Source organism: Phyllobates terribilis, unplaced genomic scaffold, assembly GCF_046119375.1.
Source record: "Phyllobates terribilis strain yellow unplaced genomic scaffold, ASM4611937v1 Scaffold_47__1_contigs__length_9908305, whole genome shotgun sequence".
Classification (NCBI taxonomy): domain Eukaryota; kingdom Metazoa; phylum Chordata; class Amphibia; order Anura; family Dendrobatidae; genus Phyllobates; species Phyllobates terribilis.
In genome coordinates, this window is record NW_027362807.1 from 6,062,139 (window position 1) to 6,082,236 (window position 20,098).

At 43.6% G+C, this 20,098-nt stretch overlaps 2 protein-coding genes and 1 pseudogene across 2 annotated transcripts in view; all 3 read right to left on the reverse strand.

The window, feature by feature from the left end:
- Window positions 1-20,098, reverse strand: part of LOC141191556 (uncharacterized) — a 209,418-nt gene that overhangs the window by 154,510 nt on the left and 34,810 nt on the right. The gene's annotated exons all lie outside the window — the stretch shown is intronic.
- The window catches only part of LOC141191599 (uncharacterized), a 151,646-nt gene that overhangs the window by 66,726 nt on the left and 64,822 nt on the right, over window positions 1-20,098 (reverse strand). The gene's annotated exons all lie outside the window — the stretch shown is intronic.
- Window positions 1-20,098, reverse strand: part of LOC141191580 (uncharacterized) — a 58,463-nt pseudogene that overhangs the window by 36,341 nt on the left and 2,024 nt on the right.

The following is a 20,098-nucleotide window of genomic DNA, read 5'->3' on the forward strand; positions in this document are numbered from 1 at the left end:
CATATATAACAGGATTTGGATGTGGGGTACCATACATACCAGGATTGGGAATGATGGGTGCCATGCATACCAGGATTGGGAATGAGGGGTGCCATGCATACCAGAATTGGGAATGAGGGGTGCCATGCATACCAGGATTGGGAATGAGGGGTGCCATGCATACCAGGATTGGGTGTGAGGGGCGCCATGCATACCAGAATTGGGTGTGAAGGGTGCCATGCATACCAGGATTGGTGATATGGGGTGCCATGCATAAAAGGATTGGGAATTAGGGGCGCCATGCATACCAAGATTGGGGGTGAGGGGTGCCATGCATACCAGGATTGTGGGTGAGGGGTGCCATGCATACCAGGATTGGGGGTAAGGGTTGTCATGCATACCAGGATTGGGAGTGAAGGGTGTCATGCATACCAGGATAGGGGATGAGGGGGCCATGCATACCAGAATAGGGATGAGGGGTACCATGCATACCAGGATGAGGGAAGGGGTGCCATGCATACCATTATAGGGATGAGGGAGCCATACATACCTGGATTGGGGATGAGGGATGCCATGCATACCAGCATTGGGGATGAGGGATGCCATGCATACCAGGATGAGGGATTGGGTGCCAAGCATGCCAAGTTTCTGGTATGAGGACGCCATACATACTAGAATTGGGATGAGGGGTGCCATGTATACCAGGATGAAGGATACCCTACATACCAGGATGAGGGATGGGGTGCTATGGTTATCAGGATTGGGGGATGAGGAGGCCATACATACCAGGATTGGGGGATGAGAGTACCATACATACTAAAATAGCGATGAGAGGTACAATGCATAGCAGGATGAGGGATGGGGTGCCATGCATACCAGGATGAGGGGTATCATACATACCAGGATGGGGATGGGGTGCCATGCATACCAAGATTGGGGGATGAGTGGTGCCATGCATACCAGGATGAGGGATTGTGTACCATACATACCAGGATTGGGGGATGAGGGGTGCCATACATATCAGGATTGGGGATGAGGGTTATCATGCATACCAGGATAGGAATGCAGGGTACCATGCACACCAGGATGAGGGATGGGGTGCCATGCATATCAGGATGAGGGGTACCATGCATACCAGAATAGGGATGAGGGGTACCATGCATACCAGGATTGGGGGATGAGGAGTGCCATGCAAACCAGGATAGGGATGAGGGGGCAATACATACCAGGATTGGGGATGAGGGAGCCATGCATACCAGGATGAGGGATTGGGTGTCATGCATACCAGGTTTCTGGGATGCATACCAGGATTGGGGGATGAGGAGTGCCATAGTTGCCAGAATTGAGATGAGGGGTGCCATGCATACCAGGATTGGGATGAGGGGTGCAATGTGTACCAGATTTGGAATGAGGGGTGCCATGCATACCAGGATTGGGGATGAGGGGTGCCATGCCATGACAGGATGCGGGTAGCACAAATACCAGGAGGAGGGCAGAACAAATACCAGCATGGGAGACCATAAACCAATAAAAATGCTCGCCACCCGGGCGTAGAACGGGTTCAATAGCTCGTTTCATATATATCCATAGCTAATACATGGCAAATGTGTTGGGTGAAGTATAAACCACAACTATGACTGAAGCACACAGGTGTTACATATACTGGAGAGCTGGCAAATGCTGGACAACACATGTTGGGGAGGGGAATGGTCTTCGTTTCGCTATAATTTCACATATGCCAAAATGATTGTTTGCACTTGAGAAATATATACTTGGACATTAATAAAACAGTGCAGCGCTTATAAATATTGATCAGTGGCAAACATAGTTAAGGGGTTATCAAAAAATGACCAAGAAACAAACTTACCTCGGTTACTAGCAAACGCTCCTCTGGAGAAATGCTTAGTCACATGTGACTCGCCCCCTGGGCCGTGGGGTACCCAGAACCAGGCCTTCTGGTGTACGGTGCTGATGGGGGTAGTAGTGGCAACCCGATCCCGTGGCTCAGGGTGGTCAGACCAAATTGTGGCAGTCTATCAATCAGCGTTTTGAATGTCCGACTACGCCACCCGTGGATTGCAGTCAGAGATAACCACCGCTGAGAGGCAGACCACTGAGGCTGGTGTTGGTGTGCAGCACAGGGGTAGGATAACTCCCTACAGGAAGAGTGTAGCCTCAGGGCAGTGTAAGTGGATGCTGGGGGTGATGGTGACGGCGTAGCAGAAATCACACAGAGTCCAATGATGCAGTCCAGGGTCTTTTACTCACAGTGTTATCCAAGTCACTTCTGTCAGCAAGGACTGCCCGAGCCGTGCTGCGTCCACCAGGTGAGGAGCTCGGTCAACCCCCAGGCAATTCAGGAGTATGGCACAGGACCCCCTTTTGTCCTTTGTCTGGCCTCTCGTGCCCCACCAGTGTCCTGACTTCTATCCGGCTACCGCGGACCGTGTCGGGTAAGCGTTGGCCTTCACTTCCCGCTATCCTATATGGTGCCTTCCTAGCAGGTTTAGCGGGGGGGTCGCACCAATAAATGGTCACAATCTCCGGTTCTTGGCTGAGGGTAGATTCGCCTCCACCAACTTAGGGATCCGGTACCTTTCCATAGCTTGACCCTTCCACCCGATATAATGGGGTATGCAATGGTTGCTGGCCGTTCTGCACTCTTAGGGTCCCTTCTGCCTTCTTGTTTCTGGAGCCCTTCCACTCCTCTATCTCTTCTCCTTCCTTCCTTCTCCTTCTTCTCTTCTCCTCTCTGGCCCCGGCCTTCTCTCTAGGCCTGCCTCGTGGAGCTGAGCTCAGGCTGAGCCATGGCTCCCTGTCAGCTCTGACTGAACTACTTCTCTCTTTCTCACTGACTTAAGATGGCTCCCACCTTTTATCTACTTCTCAGTGTCTGAGCTCAGGTGACCTGCACCCAATGAGCTCCTTCCTGTGCTCCAGAAACCGTCCCCTTTCTGCTCCTACACCACTGGGTTCTCTCCCCCCTCCCCACTCCAGCCAGGGACATGGTCAGTTGTGCCCGCAGCTGGGAGCACCGTCGAGCTGTCCCCCGGAAATGAGGAGTGTATGTGCGTGCAGCTAACTGAGCCCTAGTCCACACTCCATCCTTACCTGGGAGTGGAATATCACACCTCTGGTTGAGGTGCAATACCCCTGTAGCAACCGAACCCTCGGGGCGCTACACATGCAGATGTCTTTTTTAATTAGGAAAGGACCCAAATCCTCCAGACGTTTGTCTAAACAACACATGGACAGGCGACAGAAAGCAATAAACTGTGCAGGATACTTGCGAAGTTCATTTTACAATGTATGAAAATGTCCATATGCCCCACGTTGCAAGAGGAGCGGGTCAACCCATAGTGTTTGGGACGCCGTGATTCTTCACCAAGCATATGGCGCCAAACTCCAAAGTGACGGGACACAAGCCAGGCCAACACAACAATGCCTCATTGGAAACACACATATTTGGCAAACCACAGAACTAACACACGAGACAAATCATAAATGTGTGAGCTAATTGTGTTTTTAAGGATTTTAATAGCTAATTACTAAATTGGCGCACCTTTTCCATGTCAAACCATTTAATTATAGATAAAACCCTTTCATTTCTGAAACAAATAGTAACTTCCACGGAAAGCACACAGATGGTAAACACGGACAGCAAACGGATGCAACATGTAACACAGATAGCTCCGGAACCGGAAAAAAATGGACGTGTGAAACCGGCCTAAAGATTTTGTATCTGCTTGTGAAGATTGTGCACACGCTAAAGTCTGTCACAACCGACCGGCCGGTGTATTGGCTACATTGGCAATTCCAGAAAGACAGTGGACGCATCGGTCCATGGATTTCATCACAGATTTGCCTTTGTCAGGTGAGAAGACTGTTGTTTGGGTGGTTGGCTGATTAAGTAAACTGGCTTATTTTGTTCCTTTGTCAGGGTTACCTGATGGGAGACCCTCTCCAGGTTGTTTATTTGTCATGTGGTGAGATTACATGGAATTCCTCATAACACTGTGTCTGATAGGGGAGCGTAATTTGTCTCCAAATTCTGGAGAGCGTTTTGTAGTAAACTGGGGATTGACTTGTCATGTTCCTGTGTCTACCACCCTGAGACCAACGGTCAGGCAGAAAGGATAAATCAATCTTTGGAACAAATTTTCAGGTGTTTTGTTGCAGCTCAGCAGGAGGATTGGTCTTCATTCTTACCTCTTGCTGATTTCACCTTTAATAGACAGATCAATCAGTCCACTGGAGCCTGGCTGTTTTTTGTAATTATGGTTTTCATCTCCAATTTGGTGAATTTTCTAAGATAAGTTCTGAATGTCCTGGGATGGAGATCACCATACAGAAACATGGGGATGTTAAATATTTACATAGGTTGAAAAAAGATCATATAATGGTCCCCATATAATGTTCCATACAGAATAATGGACCCCATATAATGCTCCATACAGAATAATGGACTCCATACAGTATATTGCTCCATACAGTATAATGGACTTCATATATTGCTCCATACAGAATAATGGACCCCATATATTTCTCCATACAGAATAGTGGGCCCCATATAATGCTCCATATAGATTAATGGACCATATATAATGCTCCATACAGAATAATGGACCCCAAATATTGCTCCATACAGAATAATGGACCCCATATAATGCTCCATACAGAATAACTGACCCCATATAATGCTCCATACAGATTAATGGACCCCATATAATGCTCCATACAGAATAATGAACCCCATATAATGCTCCATACAGAATAATGGACCCCATATAATGCTCCATACAGAATATTGGACCCCATATATTGCTCCATACAGAATAATGGGCCTCATATACTGCTCCATACAGAATAACGGACCCCATATATTGCTCCATACAGAATAATGGACACCATATAATGCTCTATACAGAATAATGGGCCTCATATATTGCTCCATACAGAATAATGGACCCCATATATTGCTCCATACAGAATAATGGACCCCATATATTTCTCCACACAGAATAATAGACCCCATATATTGCTCCATACAAAAAAAGTGAGCCCCATATATTCCTCCATACAGAATAGTGAACCCCATATATTGCTCCATATAGAGTTATGGACCCCATATAATGCTCCATACAGAATAATGTGCCCAATATAATTTTACATACAGAATAATAGACCCCATATAGTGCTCCATACAAAATAGTGGGCCCCACATAATGCTTCATACAGAATAATGGACCCCAAATATTGCTCCATACTGAATAATGGACCCCATGTAATGCTCCATACTGAATAATGGACCCCATATATTGCTCCATACAGAATAATGGAACCCATGTAATCCTCCATACAGAAAAATGGACCCCATATATTGCTCCATACAGAATAATGGGCCTCATATATTGCTCAATACAGAATAATGGACCCCATATATTTTCCATCCAGAATAATTGACCTCATATAATGCTCCATACAGAATAATGGACCCCATATAATGCTCCGTACAGAATAATGGGCCTCATATATTGCTCCATACAGAATAATGGACCCCATATAATGCTCCATACAGAATAATGGACCCCATATATTTCTCCATACAGAATAGTGGGCCCCATATAATGCTCCATATAGATTAATGGACCCCATATAATGCTCCATACAGAATAATGGACCCCAAATATTGCTCCATACAGAATAACGGACCCCATATAATGCTCCATACAGAATAACTGACCCCATATAATGCTCCATACAGAATAACTGACCCCATATAATGCTCCATACAGATTAACGGACCCCATATAATGCTCCATTCAGAATAATGGACTCCATATAATGCTCCATACAGAATAATGGCCCCCATATATGCTCCATACAAAATAATGGACGCCATATATTGCTCCATACAAAATAATGGACCCCATATATTGCTCCATACAAAATAATGGACCCCATATATTTCTCCATACATAATAATGGGCCCCATATAATGCTCCATACAGAATAATGGGCCTCATATAATGCTCCATACAGAATAATGGACTCCATATAATGCTACATAAATAATAATGGACCCCATATATTGCTCCATACAGAATAATGGGCCTCATATAATGCCCATACAGAAAAATGGACCCCATATACAGTATTGCTCCATACAGAATAATGGGCCTCATATATTGCTCCATACAGAATAATGGGCCTCATATATTGCTCCATACAGAATAATGGGCCTCATATATTGCTCCATACAGAATAATGGACCCCATATATTGCTCCATACAGAATAATGGACGGACCCCATGTATTTCTCCATACAGAATGGACCCAATATATTGCTCCATACAAGAGTGGGCCCCATATAATGCTCCATACAGAATAGTGGACCCCATATATTGCTCCATACAGAGTGATGGACCCCATATATTGCTCCATACAGAGTGATGGACCCCATATAATGCTCCATACAGAATAATGGACACCATATAATGGTCTATACAGAATAATGGACCTCATATATTTCTGCATACAGAATAATGGACCCCATATATTGCTCCATACAGAATAATGGACCCCATATATTGCTCCATACAGAATAATGGACCCCATATATTTCTCCATACAGAATAATATATCCCATATATTGCTCCATACAAAAAAGTGGGCCCGATATATTGCTCCATACAGAATAGTGAATCCCATATATTGCTCCATATAGAGTGATGGACCCCATATAATGCTCCATACAGAATAATGGGCCCCATATAATGCTCCATACAGAATAATAGACCCCATATAGTGCTCCATACAAAATAGTGGGCCCCATATAATGCTCCATACAGAATAATGGACCCCAAATATTGCTCCATACTGAATAATGGACCCCATATATTGCTCCATACAGAATAATGGACCCCATGTAATCCTCCATACAGAAAAATGGACCCCATATATTGCTCCATACAGAATAATGGGCCTCATATATTGCTCAATACAGAATAATGGACCCCATATAATTTCCATCCAGAATAATGGACCTCATATATTGCTCCATACAGAATAATGGACCCCATATAATGCTCCATACAGTATAATGGACTCCATATAATGCTCCATACAGAGTAGGCCCCAAATAATGCTCCCTACATGATGGGCCCCATATAATACTCCATACAAGATGGGCACAATATAATGCTCCATACATGATGGGCCCCATATAATGCTCCAAACAAGATGGGCCCCATATAATTTTTAATTAATTATTTATATAGTGCCATTGATTCCATGGTGCTGTACATAAGAAGGGGTTACATACAAAATACAGATATCACTTACAGTAATTGAACAAACAGTGATAGACTGGTACAGAGGAAAGAGGACCCTGCCCTTGCGCGCTTACATTCTACAGCATATAATGCTGTGTACATAAAAAAAAGCAGAGGGCGCACTGTAGTGATGTCATCGTTCCCTCTGACCTGAGATGTCACAAGTCAGCAGACACAGAAGAAGAAGCTGGAGCTGCGGGGAACGGGGAGAGGTAAGTATTCCAAGTGCCCTCGACTCACTGGCCCCTAAAGGCGAGTGGGCCCCCCCACTGGCTCAAGGCCACGACACTTGCCCATATGTGCCGGGTGCTGATGCTGGCCCTGGCTAGCACTTTTGGAAGAATTTGCAATAATATGGAGAGGGGGCGCCAATAGAGCTGTTACCCAGACAACTAGTAGTTAAAAGAAAGAAGACGCTCACCTTGGTGAGTTGTGAGAATGCACAACTCATATGATGGTAAAATGGAGTGCTGCAGGAGACACCAAACCTCAAGGGTCCGAGTACCATAAGTTGTGGATGCAAGAAAGTGCCAGAAAATCCACGCTCCTCCGGGTCCAAAAAAGGATGCAATATCCAGTACTTAGTTATGAGTCCATTTATTGAAGCTAAAATCAGACGCGTTTCGTGGATGTCCTGTCCACTTCATCAAGTGCATAGCTTATACTGGGTATAACAAGGAGTGGACATAAATATATACAAGTCAAAAAGAAAAAAATGTGAAAAAAACTGCCGCCAAACTAGAGTGGCCGTTAGGGAAGAAAAGTTTCTTCAATATGAGAAAAGCATAAATTTGAGTCTCCATCAATGTATATATGTGTCAAGAATAAAATATTAGCATAATTAAAAAATAAATAATTAGAAACCGGTATATTTCAGTGCATATTGCTTAAATAAAAAATAATTCCGAAATGGGAATAAAACCTGTTGTATTGCGATCAACTGGATCATGTTTAGATCCTAATCGTGGTGCAGCCCTCTATGCTATGGGTACATATGTATGTATCGAGACTGATTTGTTCCGATAGGAAATTATAAAAGAATATTTAAAAATGCATTTAAACTTATATATACACATATGAAAATAAAAATAAAAAGGGAAAATGTATATCAAGATCCAAGAGACGGTGCCTTGTTCAAGAGTGTTTTATTTATTTTTATTTTCATATGTATATATAAGTTAAATACATTTTTAATTTTTTTTTTTTATAATTTCTCGATACATACATATGCACCCATAGCATAGAGGGCTGTTTAGGATCTAAACATGATCCAGTTGATCGCAATACAACAGGTTCGATTCCCATTTCGGAATTATTTTTTATTTAAGCAATATGCACTGAAATACTATATACCGGTTCTTAATTATTTATTTTTTAATCATGCTAACATTATTTTATTCTTGACCCATATATACATTGATGGAGACTCAAATTTATGCTTTTCTCATATTGAACGAACTTTTCTTCCCCAACGGCCACTCTGGTTTGGCAGAAGTTTTTTTCACATTTTTTTCTTTTTGACTTGTATATATTTATGTCCACACCTTGTTATACCTGGTATAAGCTATGCACTTGATGAAGTGGACAGGACATCCACGAAACGTGTCTGATTTTAGCTTCAGTAGATGGACTTATATTTAAGCACTGGGTATTGCATCCTTTTTTGGACCCAGAGGAACGTGGATTTTCTGGCACTTTCTTGCATCCACCACATTTGGGAAGAAGTTGACATTTACCGATAAAAGATAGATGGGTCTATAGGATGCCCGCAAGCTGTGGTCCTTGCCTTGTTTAGGCAACACCGTAAATACAGCTTCCTTCAAGGATGTGGGCAATGATCCCCCTCCAAAACATGTATTATATACCTCCAATAACACTGATAGTAATACTTCCTCATTAGTGAGGAGTGAGCACTAAAATGCACGGGTACTTGTTGTTCAAGTCGAGTATATTGGAATGCTCGAGTGCTCGGTCTGAGTAACGAGCCCAATGTAAGTCTATGGGAAACTCAAGCATTTTTCAGGCGGCTCCCCCCAGAGGTCTGCAGAGGGCCTAAAAATTGTCAAAATCGAAGAGAACAGTGCTCAAATGACATGGGAACAGCATGGGGAAGACCCCTGGAAGCATTTCTGACTCCCAGGTCACTGCTGTGAAAAATGTTGTCAGAGTATTACGCTTCCTTTACGGACTCACAATAAAACTTACAAAAACGGAACCAAACTGGATTTTCCTTTGAAAGATGTTAAGGAACACCCTTTCCAGGGTAATGACTTGTATATAAGGAAAAATAAATAACCAAAAACAACAATGCTCCTCCACACTTTGGGCTATGTTCACACATATATACATTTACTAGTATACAAAAAATACATTTACCGGTAAATGTCATTTTAACATTTAACTACCTTATCTTCTCATGTGGTGTGTGAGACATGATCAGACACATCCTGCTTCATTTATGAAGGAGGGACTCAAAGTCACAAACACTATTTTTATAGTGCCATCAGGCAGCCCTTACTATTCTTAAAGGGTCAGCAGTCGGCCCTCACTATAGTTAGACAGCCATCAGCCGGCTATGCTTTGTTGTTCCCATTATTAAAGAGTGAGTCTCCTACACTGTTAATGTGTATGCAATGACTGCAAGAGCTGCCAAAAATTTAGACGTACCCCAATACCCCTTTGAATAGACAGAGGATGTGTGTGTCGTACCCAGTCTCATTCGTTCTCTTTACACCACAACTAACCCTCCTCTTCCTGTATTCCCCCACAGGAATCTCCATTCTACCTCCATATCTCCCTAACCGTAACAGTCATCCTAAACGGGACAGATAAAGGACCTCTATGACCTAATTCACTTCAGCACGATATATTTTATCAGTATTTTTTAACCAGCCAAATCCACCTTTTTAGCATTTGATCGAAATAAATTTTGTATTTTAATCTTCATTTATTTTCATAGTCTTTACAAATAAGCACTCTCACCAGTGCAGATACAGTTGTGCTCAAAAGTTTACATATCCCGGCAGAATTTTTGCTTTTTTGGCCCACCCAGCAGAATTTTTGCTTTTTTGGCCTTGGGTCAGAGAATATGAATGATAACAAAAAACTTTTTCTCCACTCATGGTTATTGGTTGGGTGAAGCCATTTATTGTCAAACTACTGTGTTTTCTCTTTTTAAATCTTAATGACAACCATAAACATCTAAATGACCCTGATCAAAAGTTCACATACCCCAGTTCTTAATACAGTGTATTGCCCCCTCTAACATCAATGACAGCTTTAAGTCTTTTGTGGTAGTTGTGGATGAGGTTCTTTATTTTCTCAGATGGTAAATCTGCCTATTCTTCTGGGCAACAAGCCTCCAGTTCCTGTAAATTCCTGGGCTGTCTAGCATGAACTGCACACTTGAGATCTCCCCAGAGTGTCTCAATGATATTGAGGTCAGGAGACTGAGATGGCCACTCAGAACCTTCACTTTGTTCTGCTGTAGCCAATGGCAGGTCAACTTGGCCTTGTGTTTTGGATCGTTGTCATGTTGGAATGTCCAAGTACGTCCCATGCGCAGCTTTTGGGCTGATGAGTGCAAATTTGCCCCCAGTATTTGCTGATAACTAGTGAGGAGCGAACATACTCGCCACTGTTCGGTACTTGCCCGAGCATCACTGTGCTCGACGAGTATTTCCGGGTTGCTCAGGCGGGAACTCGGGTCCCCTCCGTGCATGTTTGGCACTCTTTAGAGAGCCAGTAAACATGCAGGGATTGCCTGCCACGTACTGTAATGCCGTAGCCATGTTGATCATGGGCATTACAGTGATTGGCTGGTCGCACAGCATCATCAGGTCTATATAAGACCTGGCGCCGCTATGCCCGTCAACGTCTACCTTGGAACCAGGCAGAGTAGGAAGAGTTGCTTTTGTGTGAGGGAGAGATTTGCTTGTGTATATTTAGTAAAAGTATTCCACAAGATATATATATATACAGTGGTGGCCAAAAGTATTGGCACCCCTGCAATTCTGTCAGATAATACTCAGTTTCTTCCTGAAAATGATTGCAATCACAAATTCTTTGGTATTATTATCTTCATTTAATTTGTCTTCAATGAAAAAACACAAAAAGAATTGTCCTAAAGCCAAATTGGATACAATTCCACACCAAACCTAAAAAAGGGGGTGGACAAAAGTATTGGCACTGTTTAAAAAATCATGTGATGCTTCTCTAATTCGTGTAATTAACAGCACCTGTAACTTACCTGTGGCACCTAACAGGTGTTGGCAATAACTAAATCACACTTGCAGCCAGTTAACATGGATTAAAGTTGACACAACCTCTGTCCTGTGTCCTTGTGTGTATCACATTGAGCATGGAGAAAAGAAAGAAGACCAAAGAACTGTCTGAGGACTTGAGAAACCAAATTGTGAGGAAGCATGAGCAATCTCAAGGCTACAAGTCCATCTCCAAAGACCTGAATGTTCCTGTGTCTTCCGTGCGCAGTGTCATCAAGAAGTTTAAAGCCCATGGCACTGCGGCTATCCTCCCTAGATATGGACGGAAAAGAAAAATTGACGAGAGATTTCAACGCAAAATTATGCGGATGGTGGATAAAGAACCTCGACTAACATCCAAACAAGTTCAAGCTGCCCTGCAGTCCGAGGGTACAACAGTGTCAACCCGTACTATCTGTCGGCGTCTGAATGAAAAGGGACTGTATGGTAGGATATCCAGGAAGACCCCACTTCTTACCCCGAGACATAAAAAAGCCAGGCTGGAGTTTGCCAAAACTTACCTGAGAAAGCCTAAAACGTTTTGGAAGAATGTTCTCTGGTCAGATGAGACAAAAGTAGAGCTTTTTGGGAAAAAGCATCAACATAGAGTGTACAGGAAAAAAAAGAGGCATTCAAAGAAAAGAACACGGTCCCTACAGTCAAACATGGCGGAGGTTCCCTGATGTTTTGGGGTTGCTTTGCTGCCTCTGGCACTGGACTGCTTGACCGTGTGCATGACATTATGAAGTCTGAAGACTACCAACAAATTTTGCACCATAATGTAGGGCCCACTGTGAGAAAGCTGGGTCTCCCTCAGAGGTCATGGGTCTTCCAGCAGGACAATGACCCAAAACACACTTCCAAAAGCACTATAAAATGGTTTGAGAGAAAGCACTGGAGACTTCTAAGGTGGCCAGCAATGAGTCCAGACCTGAATCCCATAGAACACCTGTGGAGAGATCTCAAAATGGCAGTTTGGAGAAGGCACCCTTCAAATATCAGGGACCTGGAGCAGTTTGCCAAAGAAGAATGGTCTACAATTCCAGCAGAGCATTGCAAGAAACTCATTGATGGTTACCGGAAGCGGTTGTTCGCAGTTATTTTGGCTAAAGGTTGTGCAACCAAGTATTAGGCTGAGGATGCCAATACTTTTGTCCGGCCCATTTTTGGAGTTTTGTGTGAAATGATCAATGATTTGATTTTTGCTTCATTCTCTTTTGTGTTTTTTCCTTGCAAGGAAATTAAATGAAGATAATAATACCAAAGAATTTGTGATTGCAATCATTTTCAGGAAGAAACTGAGTATTATCTGACAGAATTGCAGGGGTGCCAATACTTTTGGCCACCACTATATATATATATATATATATATATATATATATATATATATATCTGAACTAACAGTCCTTCTGAGGACTAATCCAGCTCCATATAATCAGTGCTAGGCAGGAGTTAGGCAGGCAGGCAGTGTATGTGGCAGACTGCAGTGCATATAGCACAAAAGGGTCCATTGAACGTCCTGTCTGCTGCTGCTGTAATAATTTCAGATATTTGTAGACATAACCCCAGATATCAGGGGCCAGGGCAATTTTTTTTTTATTTTAATCCTCGTTATTTGCTTAAAAAGCAATCCAGGGTACACCATTTTTGTGGTCTATTAGCTTGTTTGCACTACAGAATACAGCCAGATCTGTTCAATATTCGAGCAATAAAATTTCAGAAATTTGAACTGAACGTGGAATATACTGGCCTTTTAGATTCTGTTGCAGTGTGTCAGTCAAGCTATTCACACTAGGTATTTGTGAAGAATAGTATCAGTGAATTACAGGCCTGCTATTTAAAACCATGGTTCTCTGTCACACGTATCACATATAACTGCTTTCCAAAATCAGCCATTTCTCGTGAACGTGGAAAAAATTGTTCTCCATTTAAAATGGGCAAGGTGCGTATCAAGGAACGGGGAAGTGGACATGATGGTGCATGCAGAGGCCGAGGATGTGGCCGTGGGCAAGCTGAAATTGTGCCACAACAAAGACCCACATATTGTCGCTCAACCTTCCTGTCTTAATTAGTAGGGGACTGCAGCACAACACTATTGAACCCAGAGCAGTGTCAAAAGGTTCTTGGCTGGATAGCAGATAATGCTTTCAGTCACTTTGACACCCCCACCACCCTGGCTTCCACACGGTCAAGTGTCAGTAGCCGTGAATCTGGACCTCATATTTCTCACCCTGAATCTCCTTCCTCCCACCATGTCGAGTGCCTGGAAACAACTGATGCCACACTTGGACACTCAGAAGAGCTGTTCACTTTTCCATTTGTAGATTTGGGCCTCTTGCCCGACCAGTCAAGAGGAGAACACGTGTAGCGATGCCCAAATATTGGAGCAACCACGGTCACACGAAGGCAATGATGGGAAAGTGCAATTACTGTCGCAGGAGGTGGACGATGTTGATGAGACACTATTGCCAGAAAGTCAGGAGGAGGACTAGGGTGCGTAAGTGTAAGAGGAGGTGGTGGATGATATAATAACTGACCCAACCTGGCAGGGGGACATAGAGAGCGAGGACAGCAGCACACAGGGGGAGGGAGGCGTAGCACCACAACAGGCAGGAAGAAGCAGTGTGGTGGCCGCAGACACAAGGCGGGAAAGCACTCCTCGTAACACCAACACGACGGAAGTTGCCAGTACAACTGTTAGGTCTTCCCGAGTCTGGTTATCATTAAAGACTCCGCAGATAACCCCAAAAAGGCCATTTGCACCACCTGCCAGGCCACCATCAGTAGGGGTAGCAAAAGTAGCAGCCTGACCACCACCAGCATGATCAGGCACATGGCAGCAAAGCACCTAAGTGGCCGAACCCCAGGGTCCAGCAACAGCGTCTGACACCACTGCTCCTTCCGCTGTTGTGCATGCACACCAATCCCCTGTCCATGGCTCATGCCAAGATGCCTCCCGCCCTGCACCTGTCATTGCACACTCTCAACTAGTACCATCAGCAAGCACGTCCACGTCCTTGTCCCAGCGCAGCATTCAGTTTTCCCAACCCCAGTCCTTGGAACGCAAAACAAATACGCAGCCAACGCCCCACAGGCCACACTACTAAATTCTCACATTTCGCGAATGCTTGCGCTCGAAATGTTGCCTTTTAGGCTCGTGGAGACGGAAGCTTTTCGCAACCTGATGGCGGCGGTACTTGGTACCCAGCCAACACTATTTCTCCTGGTGTGCCGTTCCCGCATTACACGAGCAGGTGTCCCACAACATTAGCCGTGCCCTCAACAACGCAGTTACTGGGAATCCCACCTAACCACGGACACATGGACAAATGCTTGTGGTCAGGGACGGTACATCTCTCTGACGGCACACTGGGCTAATATAGTGGAAGCCGGGACCCAGTCAGATTTTGGGACGGAACACGTCCTCCTGACGCCGAGTACTGCGGGCCCTGGATCAATCAGGGTTGCCCCCACATTCTACAGCTCCTGCACCTCCTCCTCCTCTTCAGTCTCCATCTCCGAAATGACCACATTAGTCGCAAACTGGAAGCACTGCAACACTGCCTCGGCCAAGCGGCAACAGGCTGTGCTGAAGCTAATATGCTTAGGTGACAAATCGCACAATGCTGAAAAGTTGTGGGCAGCTCTGAAAGAGCAGGCAGATCTATGGCTGACACCACTGAACCTACAGCCAGGCATGGTCGTGTGTGACAATGGCCGGCCGGAATCTGGTGGCGGCTCTGAGGTGAGGCGAGCTCACACACGTACCATGCCTGGCCCATATGCATAACCTCGTGGTTCAGCGGTTTCTCAAAACTGACCCGGATCTGCTTGTCAAAGTACGCCGCGTGTATGCCCATTTTAGAAAGTTACCTCCAGCTTCCGCTGCCTTTGCCGTGCTTCAGCAGCGTTTGCAACTTCCAGCTCACCGATAGATCTGCAATGTCCCCACACGTTGGAACTCTACATTATAGATGTTGGGAAGGATTTGTGAGCAGAAGAGGGCAGTTGTTGACTACCAGCATCAACAAGGCGGTCAGTATTCAGTTCAGACTCCACACATAACACCTGAGGAGTGGGCGTGGATATCAGACATCTGTACCTTCCTCCAAAAGTTTGAGGACTCCACAAACATGGTGAGCGTAGATGTTGTCATAATTAGCATCACCATCCCGCTTCTCTGTCTTCTGAAATGCTCTCTGCTCACAATTAAAGAGGATGCATTGCAGGTGGAGCACGATGAGATGGAGCAAGGAACCATACAGGGTAATTTCACACAGCCCAGCCTCATCTCATCCCAAAGTGCATTGGGTGACAATGAGGAGGAGGAGGAAGAACAGGAGCTAATTTCCTGCGCTATAGACGGTACTACTGTCATATCATCTGTACAGCGTGGATGGCCTGAGGACAGGGATGAGGAGAACATGGTTAGTCGTCCTCTTGGTGAGGACTCGGAAGTCTTACCTCTTTGCAGTCTGGCACACATGGCTGAGTTTATGTTACGCTGCCTTTCCCGTCACCCTTGCATTGTCCAAATTTTGGGTGACAGTCATTACTGGTTGGTGACACTTCTAGACCCACGATACAAGGAGAACTTTCTGTCTCTTATTCCTACGCTGGACAGGGCTCATAAAATGGGGCAGTACCAGAATGCCCTTGTTGCAGATGATTAAAAAAAATTCCCGTCTTAAAACGCTGGCAGCAGAGGTCACAGTTCGTTGGACAACCAAGGCGTACAGGCAAGGGAGACACAAATGCAATACAGCAGAGGCAGGGGAATACTGTCTAAGTTCTGGGACAGTTTTTTCAGACCCTCCCATTGCACAGGCCCTGAGGTGTAAGGTACTCTCACAAGGAGGGAAAAGTTTTGGAAGATGTTGAGGGAGTACCTTGCTGACCATACCAACATCCTCCGTGATTCCTTTGTGCCTTATAATTATTGAGTATCCAAGCTGGACTCAGTGGGATGAACTGGCTCTCTACGCTTTGGAGGTCCTGGTCTGCTCTGCCACTAGCATTTTATTAGTACGGGTTTTTAGTGCCGCTGGTGGAATTATAACCGATAGACGCATCCGCCTGTCCACTGAAAATGCTGACAGGCTGACTCTTATAAAAATGAACAAGGGCTGGATTGGGCCAGATTTCTCAACATCCCCGAATGATAGCAGTATGACAAACTCAAAAACAGTGGTTTTTTTGGGATGTCTAATTCTATTCCCATGCACCTCTGTCTTCACACCCAGACATTGGGTATACACTTCCTGATTTTGTCTATTTGATCTTGTCCTCCTTCTCCACCACCATATCACCAAATCTACAACTCTTGCAAGGGGTATTGAAGTTCCTCCAAATTTTTGGGAGCCGTTGCATTCACTGCATACCCTGTATCTGTATAGCAGACCCTCTTCTTTCTACTGGGAACATGCCATTACTGTGACCCAGCTCTATGTGTCTTTAAATTGTTAGTGGGATTTTTGCCAAATTTTGGCAGCTGTTGGACTCACTGCATACCCTGTAACTGGATACCAGACCCGCTCCTTTCTAATGGGAACATGCCATTACTGTGGCCCTGCTCTATGTGTTTTTAAACTGTTAGTGGGGTTTTTCTCAACTTTTGGCAGCCTTTGCAGTCACAACATGGGCATTTTCACTATAGGAGACCCACTCCTTTATAATGGAAACATTTTTTGTTACTGAGACCCTCCTATATGTCTCTTCAAAGGGGTATGGTGTTGCGTCCAAATTTTTGTCAGCCCTTGCAGTCACTGCATAGGCAATAACAGTATAGGAGACCCACTTGTTAATAATGGGAACAACAAAGCATAGCCAGCTGATGGCTCTCTAACAATAGCGAGGAATGACTGCTGGCCCTTTAAGAATAGTAAGGCGCTTCCTGATGGCCCTATAAAAATAGGCTTTGTGACTTTCAGAGTCCCTCCTTCATAAATGAAACAGGATGTGCCTGATGATGTGTCACACACCACATGGCCAGATAAGGTTGTAAAATTTAAATTACATTTCACGGTGAATGCATTTGTCACTGTTGACAGCAATGCAAAACTGCAAAAAAAGCTATGTGTGAACATAGCCCAAGGTGTGGAGGAGCATTTTTATTTTTGGTTATTTATTTTGCCATATATACAAGTCATTACCCTGGAAAGGATGTTCCTTAACATATTTGCCAGGAAATTCCATTTTGGTTTTATTTTTGTATGTTTTATTGTGAGTCCGTAAAAGTAGCGTAATACTCTGACAACACTGTTTACAGCAGTGACCTGGGAGTCAGAAATGCTTCCAGGGGTCTTCCCCATACTGTTCGCATGACATTTGAGCACTGTTCCCATTGATTTGGGAAATTTTTAGGACCTCTGCAGACTGCCAAGGGGGGGGGGGGGCAGTTGGACTCACTGCATACCCTGTAACTGGATACCAGACCCGCAACATTTTTTCTTGCTAAAAGTGTGTCTTTTCAAGTAAAACATTTTCCACATTAAGGATATAAAAAGGCTTCTCCCCTGTGTGACTTCTCTGATGTATAACAAGATCTGATTCATTGTTAAAACATTTCCCACATTCTGAACAGGAAAAAGGCTTCTCCCCTGTGTGAGTTCTCTGGTGTATAACAAGATTCCATTTCCGGTTAAAACATTTCCCACATTCTGAACAGGAAAAAGGCTTCTCCCCTGTGTGAATTCTCTGATGTTTAACAAGATCTGATTGCTGGTTAAAACATTTCCCACATTCTGAACAGGAAAAAGGCTTCTCTCCTGTGTGAGTTCTCTGGTGACTAAGAAAATATGATTTTGTGTTAAAACATTTCCCACATTGTGAACAGGAAAAAGGCTTCTCCCCTGTGTGAGTTCTCTGGTGTATAACAAGATTCCATTTTCGGATAAAACATTTCCCACATTCTGAACAGGAAAAAGGCTTCTCACCTGGGTGAATTCTCTGATGTGTAACAAGATCTGATTTCTGGTTAAAACATTTCCCACATTCTGAACAGGAAAAAGGCTTCTCCCCTGTGTGAGTTCTCTGGTGACTAAGAAGAATTGATTTCTGGTTAAAACATTTCCCACATTCTGAACAGGAAAAAACCTTCTCCCCTGTGTGAGTTCTTTGATGTATAACAAGAGTTGATTTCTGATTAAAACATTTTCCACATTCTGAACAGGAAAAAGTCTTCTCCCCTGTGTGAGTTCTTTGATGTGTAACAAAAGCTGATTTCTGGTTAAAACATTTCCCACATTCTGAACATGAAAAAGGCTTCTCCCCTGTATGAGTTCTCTGGTGACGAAGAAGATTTGATTTATTGTTAAAACATTTCCCACATTCTGAACAGGAAAAAGGCTTCTCCCCTGTGTGAGTTCTCTGATGTGTAACAAGATCTGATTTCTGGTTAAAACATTTCCCACATTCTGAACAGGAAAAAGGAATCTTCCCTTTGTGAATTCTTTGGTGTATAACAAGATTCCATTTCCGGTTAAAACATTTCCCACATTCTGAACAGTAAAAAGTCTTCTCCCCTGTGTGAGTTCTTTGATGTATAACAGCAACTGATTTCTGGTTAAAACATTTCCCACATTCTGAACAGGAAAAAGCCTTCTCTCCTGTGTGAGTTCTCTGGTGACTAAGAAGACTTGATTTCTTGTTAAAACATCTCATACACTTGGAACAAGAAAATCTATTCTTTGCTGTGTCAATTTTTTGATGTTTAAGAAAAAACATTTTGACGGGAAAACTATTTCCATATTCTGACTGTGAAAATGATTTTTTAGCTTTAGGAGCAGTTAGATTTTTAATGCTTATTTTGTGACTTTGATTTTCCTTAGTAGTAGGTAATGAATCAGAAGAAAGGACCTGTTTCAAAGGATCAGATGACACATCTTTGCTGTGAAGGGATGATGGTATATCTGGAGTAATGGCATTTCCTTCAATTGTATCCTGTGGGATCTCAAGCTCATCTGATTTGAAAATTGAAGATGTCAGCTGTCCCTCTGATCTCCTGGTACAGTCATCTGCTAAGTAAAAAAAATATTATATTTGAATGAAATATTCTTGAAATTTATATTTTTGAACTTTTCTACTTAAACTGTTGGTACAAATGGCAAGCTATGGAAAAATATTGAATTATTCACCAAAACAATGACAGTTCACAGTATAATATAAAACCTCATAGCATGAAACAGTAGAGTGTGGTGTTCAACTGTTTGTTCATTCTGCCTCCCAAATATGAAATATGTGAAAATGATAACAATAAAACTTTCTACTCATTTCACAAAAAAATAAGCTCCCACTCAGGTCCATCATCTGTCAACAGAGGTTTCCACATCATTAGTGGCTCAAAGGCTCTTGAAAAGCAACATGGCTTCCATAAACCAATCCAGCAAAATCCACTCTTCCAAAGTCACATATGCTCCCTACTTAACTCAAATGGAAAGCACCACACCCTACTAAAGCTCATGCATAATTCCGGAAGCTGCCTGATACAGTCTTGTTCTCCTCTGGTTAAGTCCTCTGTGATCA